Raw genomic sequence first — 9,183 nt, 5'->3', positions numbered from 1 at the left:
ACACACACACACACCACCTAGTTGTTGTAAGTTTGCATTTAAATGCATTTCTTACATCTTATTTATCATTTTTCAAATTTCCAAGTATTATTTCTTCTGGTGAGAGAAAAAAATGGACTCACCAGAGGTATTACTAAGATCTGGGAACATGGTGACATCTCTAAAAATACTCACACGGGACAAGAAGCATCAACAGTGAAATAAGGTTACAGATTTTAAAAACCCACCTGGGTTAGATAAGCATATTTGGATTACAAAACAAAGGGAAACTACAAATTATAACCTAAACTGTCAGAATTACAGTTTCATTATAGCTGGGCCTCATTCAAATCCAGTATTACAGTACTAAACTGATGTGGGTTTTTTCACATGTTCTTGGCCTCCTGTTTCTGTGCATATCAAAAAAATGAAATTGGGTGGTTGTTAAATTTACAAAATTCAAACTTGTAATGTGCACAAAATAATTTCATGTTTCTGTGGTGAACGTAATTAAATCATGTAGGATCTGCATGAAAACCAGCAACTTAATTTATTCTTGTTGAGATGACATGATACAATCTAGTAAGAGTGGTTAGTTGCCTGGATTCACAAAATTCACAAGATCACACATGAGTTCAAACCACAGGAAAATCACCGGGGTTAGAAGAGACAGACAACTATACATACAATACGTATGTCCCTCAGCTATTTATTGTGGTTTTTAAAATTCTATATAAAGCCTTGTAATCATAGTTTCCCTATTTTTTTGAAGTCTAGATTGACAGCTCGGTGGCACAGTGGTTAGAACTGTTGCCTTGCAGCAAGAAGGTCTTGGGTTCAAATCTGCAATCTGGCCAAGTGTGCAGTGGGTTCTTTCTGGGTACTCTGGTTAAAGTCATGCAGTAATTAGGGTTAAGCTAATTGGTGTTTCTAAAATATCTGTGAACATGAGGGCAAATGGTTGTCTGTCTCTCTGTGATAGACTGGTGACCTGTCCAGTATTCTGACTCCCACCCTATCAAATTCAAATTTTTATTTGTCACGTACACAGTCATACACAGTACGATATGCAGTGAAATGCTTAGACAACTGCTCGTGACCTAAAGAAAAAAAAGAAAAGGCTATGAATAAGATAGGAAATAAATATGAAAAATTAAAAAGGGTAAATTTAACTAGGAAGGAATAAAATATAAATTAAGGTTAAAAATGAAATAACTGTACAACACAAATTAGAATGAAGGGTAAATTTAACTGGGAAAGAATAAGATAAAATATATAAATTAAAGTTGAAAATAAAATAACTGTACAACAAAATACAAAATACAATATAGAACTATATAAGAATGTATGAAGAAATATAAATAAAAATATATACACAATAACAGCAGCTGTACAAGTATTAACTGGAAATGAAGAATATAGTGACCAGTGTTGTGCAATCACATCTGGGATAGGTCCCAGCCTCACTGCAACCCTGGTAAAGATAAGAGGATGGATGGAGTGCAAGTTATTATAAATCCATTAACATTTTATGTTAACCAGACTCTAGACTTTGTTGAACACTCCAAAAAATAACTCTTTAAATGAACTTAAAATAAATGGATTAATAAATTGATTTCTATTACGAATAAGCATTTTTTGTTGCACTAACGTAATTTGCATGGGTTGGATCAAATCAATTAAAATAAGTTGGACACAACTGTAGTAAAACAGTTGATTCATCATTAATTAATCAAGTTATTCCAACTCAAGTACATTAAGTTGGAATAACAGAATTGCATAATGCTAAAATAAAGCAATTTAATTACGTGGAAATTCTTTCTATGATTTTTTTATGTTCATTCAAAGAGTTAATTTTTTGAGTAGTTCTCCAGCTACACAGTAGCACAGAAGAAAAAGCTCAACAGGATTATACAGGTCACCCAGTGGATAGTCAGCTGTCCTCTCACCTCACTTAAAAAGCTGCACAGCTCTCGTCTCAGGAACATTAATAAAATCCTTCGTGAACGTCTACTTTCGGACAGACGTTTCAGATCCATAAAGACAAAAACTAGCAGACTAAGGAGCAGCTTTTATCTCTCAGCCATCACCATGCAGAAAAGTGTTAGGTTCAATCAGAACCAACATACTCTTCATGTACAATGTTTACAACCACAGATTAATACTGGTGTTACATCAACACCGGCAAATAGGAACTGCGTTGTGTTTGTATGTATTTATGTGATGTCACCTGCAGCAGTGATATATAATCCTACAAAAGCACATGCTAATATTGAGTATGGCCAAAGTTTCAAATAATGGAGTCAGCATGTGTACAAGAAATCCTCGTGAGCCAGAACCTCAACCTTCAGGCTGCTATAAATAGCTCAGTTTCTGACAGTTTTTTTCTACTCTTGGCTTGAAATGATGCCAGTGAGAGGGGATGTCCTTATTAGGGTCATCTCAGGCTCATAGCTCTTGCTGTGAGCACAGCATCCCCATCCACCTGCTGCTTAAACCTTATGGTTCAAGGGAGGGTGGTCTCAAATATAGAAAAGATAAGGTTGCTTCCTCTAGACATTTGATGAACTGGATCTGCACCAAGTATGAGAGATATAAAGGCTGTGAACCATGTAAAGCTGCTGTAGTGAAGTCCAAGATTGAGGAGCTGAAAATGGGCATTGTAGGTTCCCTTTAGGCACAAATAAACACAGAGAATGGGAACTTAAACCTTGACTTTTATTTTACACGGGAGCCTTAGGTCATTGAAACTAAAGCAGTGATATCATGTATCATATAAAAGTCTATATTGTTAAACTAAACAGTGTTGACAATGAGGTCTGCATATTTTCAAAGTACTGTTGTTGCAAAAATGGTTTAACCAGCTTCTTCTTGCCTTCATTAAATTGGGTTTAGAAACAGAAGTGAAAGACAGATACCATCTTAATGACTGGAAGCACAAGCTTTTTGGGTGAACTGAATATTTAAAAGCTACTAAGCCTGATTTCCTCTGCTGATAAAAATGTTGTGGAGGAAATGCAGCATAGAGGCCCAAGCTGTGGGTACATAAGAGTGACTGACTCAGCTGAGGTAAAAGTAATCTGATCAGAAGATATTTGTCCATTTCTTATCTGTGACACCTACACCTACGTCTGTCTGTGAGATAGTGTTTTCTTCAAGTAAGATTGCATTTCCATGTGTGTGGACATTAACAAAACACTAAAAGAACCGATGTGGATGTGGACCGATAGTTTTGTCATCATTACAAAGAGACAAGTGGTCTGATTTTTGTGCAATGGCCAGTGGCTGGGAGCACTTTCCCTCTGTCCTCTGTAATCTTGCTTGGCATTAATTGGCATGTTCCTATATAAACTCTGTATTCCGCCCACATGCCCTCAACTATTGTAATGTAAACTACAATTCTATTTCAGGGAAGAAAATTGGTCCCTTTGTGTTAGCTGAGGGAATTATGCAACAAGCTGCACCCGCTCGTCATTTTAATTGCCACTGTACACAGGAAAAGTTCGCCTTTTGCCAACCCCTAACTGCAAAGTAGCTTATTAATCCACAAATTAAAAAAATGCAAACGGTGAGATGTGTTTTATATGTGTGGGTAAGTGGCGAATTGCAGTGGAGCTGAATTCATTCAGAATTAATTTCATCTTCCTCCCTGAATATCACCGGATTTAACTGCAACCGGTTGTGCAGCAGGCTGAATTGTGAACACACAATCCAAGCTGGTGCAGCAGATTTTTTCCCCCTTGCACTTCTCCCTAATTGTACAACAGGAATGTTGCTGATGTAATATTGTTTTGGTACACATGGAAAAGTGCATAGTGTGTAGCACAGATGTGTGTCTCTAAAAAAATGTTTTGCCATAGAACTGTATGTAAAGCTAGTCTTAATTAGCAACAGACTTTGAAGTTCCTCACTTCTGGCTGCACAGACCTTAAAGTAGCCAAATTAATAGTGATAATTAGCGCAGAGAGTCAAGAAAAAGTTTATGTGTATTCACACATGTAACAGCACAGCAAGGTTAGTTATCTGGAGAAAAATGAAATATGCCAACTTTTAAATGATATCTATTGTGTATGTGTATAGTGAACGGGGGAGGGGGGGGGGTGCTTTATCCAATGAAAAACCAACTGTGCATCCAACCTCTTGAGTTTGTGAAGTGCTGTGGCACTCAACTGGAGTGTGATTCAGTTTTAATGAGATGGAGGTGAACAAGGAGCTGGCCAGCCTTCATAGAGTGGTTAAAAAACAAAAACAAAAAAAATAAAACAACGTTGATGCTCATTTTCCTTTTAAAAAAATCTTGCTAAATTTAGCAGAAGACATCCGGTTTATATAATCTATGCGAATCACCTTTTTTCTTCTTCTTTTCGGTTTATCATTAAAAATGACATTGACACTATACAAGCTCAGCTCCACATGAATAAGTCACTTGACCTGTTTGAGAAGTTGATGCACCTTTTTATCCTTTAGTCCTGCAGAAAGAACAGTGAAAATTATTATAGTTATACATTTATTTATTTATTTATTTTTACAAATAGGAGCGACTCAAAATAATGACACATCTTTCGCTGCTGTGGCTCCCTTCACTGACTTGCAAACAAACGCTGTATGAAGCATCGTCAGGTTTCTGAGACGAGCACGGTGTCGACTCTCGCACTCATTATCTCTGTGGAAGAGCTGCGAGTGGCTGTGCGTCTCTGAGCCGATGGGCTACGGCAGGATTTTCTCAGCGCCGCTTGTTTTGAAGTTAATTTGACGAACTTTCCGAAGAGAAGCGACGTTCAATATGAAATGTAACGTTAAAAAAATGCGCGGTTATGATTTAATTTAGACTCACTTGCCTCTTAGTCCTGCTCGCTGTGAGAGACAAAGAGAAGCCCTCGGTCCTTCTGCTGCGCTTGTGGATGGATATATGAGCACTTGGGCGGTAGTCTACGGGCTCGTAGTCACTGTGGCTGGCAGGCACAAGTTGGGGGGCACCGAAAGGAGTTTGTAAGACTTACCAATGTGAAGAACACTTCAGAACCAAGGACAGATCCAAACCGATGCCTGGCAAAGATGCCCAAAGTGAACAACATCTGGAATCTGCTCGTCACATGAAGCTCTTCACGTTTCTAACGTACTGAAGCTCGGCTTGCGCAAAGAAACCCTTCAAATCCATTCGGGAAGAAACACCTAGTGCTACTAACAGGTAAGAAATGGTCCCTTCATAATTTTGATGTTATACTGACGGTGGGTTTAACACAGAAAGTACTTTGTGTCTTTCCTATCTGACGTGATTTTGCATTTTTATTTTTTATTTTTTTTGTTACAAAGTCGTCGCCCCCCCACCCCCCAGCATGTATCCCACAGCCACAACATTACTCCCAACAGGTCCGTTATTATACCTTATCAGCAGTTCATGATTTTCCCAGCATTTATCCCCATTCCCCCTCTCACAAGCCACATCTGACGCACCAAAGTCTATTTGTCAACACAAACCAAAAATAGCAGGAGGAGACTTTCTTTCACTTTATTATCAGCCATCCCAATACCTGCGTGTTACTGTGGAGGTGCTAGCATTTCCCTGTATGAATATGTGAAGTTGTAATCCTGCTTGACCCGAGTGTATTCACTGTCTCAAATAAAAATTACATAATTGAGTGAGGCAGAGATTCCTCTCAAACCAATCAGGGCTTTTGTTTTTGGACAGCGCCATAAACAATGTGATGGACCCTAATGTGGGAAGTAATTCAGTTGGTAAATATATCGAGTCATTGCAAAAAGTGAAGAAAGTGTTTTTGCTTTGGAATCATCCACGTATCTCACGCATCACATTGTTATGACAGGAGTCAGACAGGAGTGATGGGGTAGGATTTACCTCAAAGGTAAGTTATTTATTATGGGAGACACCACCACGGTGTCTTGATGGATGTTATGTATTTTATCATCAGATGGTGTCAGCATGCTCACCAACATGCTCACCAAGAGGAAACAAAGAAAATCTGCTCTAGCACGTGTAATTCTTACATCTGTCCTTTGTCTCCCAGTCTAAGTGTGACCTATGAATAAACATACTGACAGGGCATTATTTTATTATTTTATTTTATTTTATAAAAATTAAACAACTGCACTATTTTTTTTCTGAAAAATATGCATTTATTTCACATTCAAACACAATCAGCTGGCTGCTGGCCACCACAGAGGGATCCTAATTCCTTCAGCTGACAAGTCCAGGTGGAGGGATAAACTGGGTCCCCAGTGGAGATTATATAATGATGGGAATCATAAGACGAGCTATTGAGGTTGCAGTTTTCTCTTCTTTTTGTAGTTCATTTTCATACGTAGAGATCTGATGCTTTGAAGTGGATGATTTGTGTATTGTCTTCTGACTGAAACCTTCAGTTTTTGACAGTTTATTATCTGATGTTATATAACACTGTAACCTCTAAACTTTAAACCTAAATCTAGTTTTTAATCAGATAAGCACAGAAAAGTAGTGTTTTAAATGTCATAGGACAAGTACGCTGTTTAGGCTGTCATACTCACCCGGCTTAATGATTCATGTGCAGTGGATCGGGCTCTAAATTAAATGTCACGTCGAGTACTTTTCAATAAAACTGCATGCAGACTGTGTCTACTCTTCAAATTTTGAGTTGTGTCACCATTTTAAACAATTAAAAATATAAATTATTGTTTTATAACAATTATTTTTCAGTCTGTACCTGATGATAACAAAAAAGGAGGTGCATTCATTTCTTCAGCTCATTCGCCAGACATAAATAACACTGTACTTCTGCGTAGATAATATGATTATACCTGCCAATCACCATCACTGCTGAAAGGAACTGGGTGGTGAGTCATTTTTTACACATTAGTTATACCGGGATAAGGAGTAAGGACAATAAGGAATAGTGTTCTCAAAGCCTCTTTATGCTAATGTTGGAGAAATCCTCTGTGCTGGGCAGGAGCAGTAATGCATTAGCTGATGGTTCAAAGCTGAGTAAAGCACGCCGTCTTTTCTTTTTGAACTTGCCTTTCAGAGGGAATATTGTGCGCAGACAGCTGGGGAGCGTGTGACTCTCTTGGCTGCTCAGTGTGAGTGTGACAGCCGTTTCAAGATAGTTTTAATGATGTGATCGAGGCCTGATAAAAGCTACTTTAGCAGATGTTGATGTTTTAATTCTCATGTAAGCTGATAATACTGCTCCCATTTAAAGAATGTATGCAAATAATTGGAAGAAATTTGATTTTAATAGCTGTCCACTTCAGCCACGCCAGCATTTCTTTGCAGTTCTTAGAGGTTTTAGAAGAGCTTCTGCATCTCTAACCTCACTTTAGCTTAGTTTGTATTGACCAGCCTAATTGGCTGTTCCTTGTTGCACCATTAATTCATACTGTGACCTAGTCTCTGCAACCAGAAAGCCCCCATCTGCTCAACAGACAGCACTGAAGACCAATTAGACTCTTAAAGTTGAGCTCTCCAAGTTGATTTCTCACCTTGCTTCTAATAATAGGGCAAATGTGTTGCAGCAGTCCCATACACCTGCACGTAGTGTTCAAGACACACAGCAGACATGAGACAGAGGCTGTAACTTTGTATATTACCACATGTAATTTAGTTTGATGGGTATAGATTCATCAACACACCATAAGATTTCCCCACCCCTAATCTGATGTAATATTTATCTGGTAAGAAATTTGGCATTCATTACACTTTTTGCTCCTCATTTTCACTCAAGAGATGCTTGTGCTGTCACAGGATATTCCTCACAATATCCTGTGTGATTCACAGTATCCTGTGTATCCTGAAGTGTTCAAAAGCATGCACGCACGCATGAACTTATGCTTGTGTCGCTGGTGTTTTTGGAACCAGTCCCTGTGAACCCCACTGTGACGGTTTTCTACCTCTGTGAGCACAGGAAACAGGACACACTCAGACTCAATGAAACGACTGTTGATAGAACTGCCAATAAAAGAAGTGTCAATGCACGAGCATCTTTTTTTATACAGTATTATAATGTAAGTAACAACACTGTGTGACAGAAGGGGAAAAGTCAGTAATACGCTTCCCACTGTGTCTTAAAGGAGAACGTAGCGGCAGCACATTGCCTAGTCCAAACTGCTGCCAAGCTCTGTGGGTTTACCAGCGTGACTCCTCTGATAGCTCAACTTCTATTTAAAAAAGGAAAAACATACCCACAGACAATTTTTGTTGATATTATGTGCCATTGTTACATCCCTCAGAGCTTTCTGTGAGTAATACTGCTGAAATATAAGCTCTGATAAGAAATTCTGATAATATTTGCAGAAAAAGAAAAGTAAACCACAAGTCTTTAAAAATACATTCCAGAGTATGAATCTACTTTAATCTATGTGTTTGTTCTGAACTATGCATTTGATAAATGTGATTAATAATTGTGTTTGGAATAAATACGATTGGCTCTCTAAGAGCACTGTGATTGAACCTGCCCACCTAATCAGACAACCCCCGGTGAGATCCAAACCTCTTACTTCAACATGATAGGAATTTATATTAGCATACATGTCTCTCTGCCCACTCCCCTGCAGTCCAACCCTTATTTTTTACCCACCATGTTTCCATGGCAACCACATCCATTGAGGAGAATCACCGTGTATGTGATATCTCCGTTGCCTGGAAATTATGCTTCAGTCAAGAGGTGCCTTAAATATCAATAAATGTTTGATGTGGTCACTTGAAGGTGGTAACACTGAGTCAGTCTTTCAGATAAAATTTTATTTATTTCACACTGGAACTGCTGAGACTCTGACTAAAATATTAAGGTCTTCTGTTTCACTTCAGAAAGTAAATTCTAAGATTAATGGCTGTGTTTCAGCTTTCAGATAGAATTCTTAAGTTTAGAGTCTTCAATAAAACCATTTCTCTGTAGTAATTCTATAAACTCTAAGTCAGGAAAGTTAAGAAAAAGCCTTGTAGTTCAGGTAAGAATCAGTTAAAAAGATAAGAGAGAAAAAGCATGACTGTTCATATCGTTGAGTAAACCTGTGAGCAAAAAAGTGACCAATAGGCCTCTGACCCATATTTAGTTCAAGAATTTCATTGACATTGGGCAAGGACGTTACATTTTACTCCACAGGAATAGGATACAAATGTAATAGATAGATAGATAGATAGATAGATAGATAGATAGATAGATAGATAGATAGATAGATAGATAGATAGATAGATAGATAGATAGATAGATA

The 9,183-nt window shown here is 38.0% G+C and overlaps 1 protein-coding gene across 3 annotated transcripts in view; it reads left to right on the top strand.

The window, feature by feature from the left end:
• Nucleotides 1-4,518: 4,518 nt before the first annotated feature.
• grm2b (glutamate receptor, metabotropic 2b) overlaps nt 4,519-9,183 on the top strand; it is a 28,612-nt gene continuing 23,947 nt past the window's right edge. The window contains exon 1 of one of the 3 annotated variants that reach the window (XM_005927478.3): nt 4,519-5,167. The gene's annotated coding sequence lies outside the window, so the exon portion shown is untranslated. Of the gene's footprint in view, nt 5,168-5,312; nt 5,844-9,183 lie in introns of those variants that run through there. The other 2 variants (XM_005927477.3, XM_042223043.1) reach the window with 2 other exon arrangements.

Source organism: Haplochromis burtoni, unplaced genomic scaffold (assembly GCF_018398535.1).
Source record: "Haplochromis burtoni strain Fernald_Lab_line unplaced genomic scaffold, NCSU_Asbu1 Contig_100, whole genome shotgun sequence".
Lineage (NCBI taxonomy): Eukaryota > Metazoa > Chordata > Actinopteri > Cichliformes > Cichlidae > Haplochromis > Haplochromis burtoni.
The sequence above is the reverse complement of the archived record's forward strand: the minus strand, read 5'-3'. Positions and strand labels throughout refer to the sequence as shown.